Genomic DNA, 4552 nt, shown 5'->3' with positions numbered 1-4552 from the left:
GACAAAATGTTTGCTTTTATTACTTGTGTTTCACAACAACATACAATATCAACTTCATTCTCAGTTTGGGATCCAGGAAGGCTCTTCCACGCTAACAACTTCTTGAAGTATATCTGGTAAGCCCTTCTTTTGTAACAGTCTTGAGTAATTTAGTTTGACTCTAAAGGGCTTTGTTATCATTGAAACAAGGAAAATGCGTCTTATCAATGGTTGTGATTCCATGCTGGCTGAGTTCCTCGAATCCCATCATCTTTCTTGCGCAAAACGCGGCCATTGCCAGGACTCTGTATATAATGTACCCAAATGTGTCGATGATGGAGAGGATAACATTCATATGGAAGTACTTACGCTCCATTGATCTGTATCTGTCGAGGGCCGTGGGTTGTCTCAATTTATTCACTTTTTTAATCATGTATTTGATAATGTAACAAAGGACTATTGACAAAGAGCAAGTCATTTGATTACCATTAGACTGAATAGCCTGTCCCATTATAAGGCTATTTTTCCTTCGGTCTCGGCTATCAACAATGACCAGGCTCCAGTTAGTAGATTAGCATACTGATAGAAATCTCTCCTCTCACCCACCCCTCTGTGCACACGTATGCTTCACTCCCCTGGCCTGGGTTTATTTGGCCTGCTGTGTTTAACAGAGAGAAAACAAGAGAGAGAGAGAGAGAGAGAGAGAGAGAGAGAATTATGCATTAAAAACAAGCAACTTTTAAGGGAAAAGAACTCATTTAGTTTCTCATTTAAGTTAGCTTCCACCATTTGCATGGGTTCGCGAAACAATGGTGCTTAACAGTAGCTTTCAATGCCATTATCCGAAAATAGGATAATAGTATTAGCAAGTGGATATTCACCAGTTAATTTGATCCATTCAACATGCTTTAAGACATTCATGACCATCGTTTGATATGCAGAGCTGGAGAGAAAACTATTTTCCCAGGGACTCAAAATGTAAACATGGTTAAAGGTAGACTCTGCGATATGACGTAGCCATGACTACTGTATACACATTTTATATGCATATAAATACCGTGCTTGTGCACTGACGTAATCACTAGCTAGTGAAACATCTTGCTTGCAGGAATCTGAAACATATCTGAAGTCATCCAACTTCCCGTGGTGACGTCATATCGTGTCTACCTTTAAGGTAACAGTATCACCAGGAAAGTGTAAGTAAGTGTAAGGGTAAGTAAGTAAGTATCACTATGAATACTTCTGATTGGTGGGAGGAAGAATGGCTGAAAGATAAGTCGGGACATTTGTACGACATTACAGTATAAGTTCTAACATTCAAAATTCGAAGACGACATGCAGTATGCTTAAGTCTGCATCTGTCTCATCATAGCTATAAACAACGCCAAATAGAGATGAAGAGCTCCCATGTTGTGTACATAATGTTCACATTGCCTCTGAAAGATAATCTTCATGTTCTCAGTTAGCTTACCTGGTAATGTAAGGGTTGCATATATTTATTAATAAATGCAATGTTTCTGGATGTTGTCTGCTGAAAACAGAAAGCGACCACCATTAACATTACATTCTGCTATGATCAGCAAGGTGAACTTGTATGTATATGCCATTTAGCAGACGCTTTTATCCAAAGCGATTTACATTGCAGTGAGTGCGTACATTTCCGTATATATGGTCCCAGCAGGAATCAAACCCACAACCTAAGCGTTGTTAGCGCCATGCTCTACCAACTGAGCCACAGAGGACGTAAAGTCATACTGTATTATGGGATGTAAAACTGCCCCCTCCATGCATGTCTTTAAAGATCATCTTATAGTATGTTGTGCTTCCCTCTGGTGGCAAAACCACACACTCTCGATTCACAGTGCAGCCAACTATGCGGTGCATAGAACACCTTTAACACAGAATTGACTGATCGTGTTGTCTTTTATGCATCCCTGTATGTCCTGTATAGGTCGTCAGTGTCCAACTGAGAATATATATATTTTTTGTAAATTAAACACAAGGCATGAGTGAGAGAGCTTTTTATCATATTTGAAGTGTCAGAGAGAAAAAGTAGTTTTTGGTCTCTTTGGCAGTAGCTCTCATTCTATGACCCGGATTCTGTCTCTTTTTACATGGGCCCTCCAGCTCTTTCTTCTTCTTCCTCTGGAGGAACTGGACAAAAATCTAGGTTATCAAGTTCCTTTCCTTTCTCATCTTCTAATATATCCGTTGGACCATTTACTCGATTGTTGAGGCATTGCTTTTCATGGGTCAGCTTATGTTAACAATCAAGTACAGTACTACATTTTTTAATACTTAGCATTTGACATTGGAAAAAGCCAAATTTAAGTAGGCCAATGATACACTTACTGTAGCAAAGTGCCTTGGTTTTCTAGATCATAAAAGGTTTACAAGGCTAACACAGGAGAACTGCCAGATGGGGGCAGTGTTATATTCACACTGTATAGTTTAGCCTACATTAATGGCGTCACTGCAGTTCACATGCACCGTCACCATCCATGTCCCTTCACACTTCTAACTGCGAGCCAAAGTCACGCACAGTCACAAGTCATTGCACTTCTAATGACTAACTAATAAATTCAGTATTAGTATTTAATCCTTCCATGTCTGTCAACCATTTATAGCTGTCTATCAACAGGCTATAGAGGACCTCCACCATCGGTTTCAACCCTCATCGTTGACGCACTGATTTTTCTAAAACACTCCGGAGGGGTTGAAGGGTTTAGGGTGTCATAGGAGGCGGGAATGGTGGGGTGTTTGCCAGGCGCAGCTGTCCAGGCCTGACACACGCGCATGCACACACACACACACACACATACACGCACACGCACACACACACACACACACACACACACACACACACACACACACACACACACACACACACACACACACTGTCACAGTCACACACATACACACACAGTTATAGACCTGGCTCTTGTAATCTACATCCTCCGTGTCCCCAGTCAGACTCCACAGACACACTGCACTAACACCTAGTCATCTGCAATTTGTATAAGGATTATTCACGCTGCTGATTATACAATGCTGTGATATGTATACAGCAGCCTACATCTTAATACAGATAGCTAAATAAAATATGATGTTTCCTGCATATCTATAGGATCTCAAGTAAATCAAAGATTTTGTGTTTTATTTCACTGTCCTATATTGTAAGATGTTTACATTGTGTTCATTAAAAAGGTATTTAGGAACAATGGGTACTTTTTAGCTTAAGGAATTCTTTATTTCTAACTAAGAAATGGTAGGAAGTGTTACTTGTTTCAATGATTCTCATACAATGATCATGTTATTAATTTTTGACCTTTATTTGCCATTTTACATTGTCATTTCCAGGTATATGTCTGTAGACTGAATTGTGAATAAAACAATAAAGCTCTGTAGAAGAAATGATGAAACCCCAGTTTAATTCTGAGTCTCTTCACCCTTTAAGGCACCATAAGTATTGAGTATTCTGTGAAAGTATGATAAAAGTGTACCTGGAACGTAAGCATGACCTCAAACAGTGACAAGACCATTAAATGTCATTGGGTCCCACATTAATAACTCATTACCTTTCCCACACTGACAGCCTGATTTATATTGGTTTAATAATGAATGAATACCACTGCCATTTCTCATATCAATGTGACAGACCAACCGTGCTGGCTCTCTTCCATGTTGGAAAATTGTTGGAAGTGATCGTCAACAGATATCGTTATATCTTGTACGCAATGTTTTCAAATGAACATGAAACCTGAAAGACGGGATAAAATATATATATATATAAAATCATAAAATAAGATATTTTATCCCGATATAACGATATAACGATATATGTTGACGATCACTTCCAACAATTTTCTAACATGGAAGAGAGCCAGCACGGTTGGTCTGTCACATTGATATGAGAAATGGCAGTGGTATTCATTCATTATTAAACCAATATAAATCAGGCTGTATATATATATATATATATATATATATATATATATATATATATATATGGACAGAAATAATAACTAGAAATAAATAACGGTCTGGTAAATTTCTCTGAACAGATGACAGTTGTTGTTATCATGCCAGTATAATAAAAGATGCCTGAAACCAGAGATATTTTGAGCCTGAGCCTGAGCCCCAGTTGTTCCAGTATGAAGTCACCCTGGGACAGTGGTGAATGGCCCATATCACTGCCTTGTATCCCCAGTGGCTCAAAGCTTGATTAGACCACGTGCTGCTACTGAGGAGGAATGGCTGGCCTGGAAACACCCATTGGATGATGAGCTAAAACAGGGATGCTGCAGCTTTTTTTCTCTTGTTGTTGACAGTATTGTTATTGTTGTTGCTGAACATATAGTTGTTTGTTGGCTGTGTTCTTGTGATTCCAATAGTTTGCTCGCTGTACTGTAGGAGATGCCTGTATTCATAAATTAATTTATTCATTCATTCATTTCTTGTGTTAAAGTACATGAATCAACCCCCTGAATCAACATTGTAAACATCCTCCAAAATAAATATGACCATAAGACATGACTGTTGGAGTTTTTTAGATTGGATTTATGTGGAAGTA

This window comes from Argentina silus (assembly GCF_951799395.1).
Source record: "Argentina silus genome assembly, chromosome: 4".
NCBI lineage: Eukaryota > Metazoa > Chordata > Actinopteri > Argentiniformes > Argentinidae > Argentina > Argentina silus.
Note: the sequence above shows the minus strand (reverse complement) of the source record.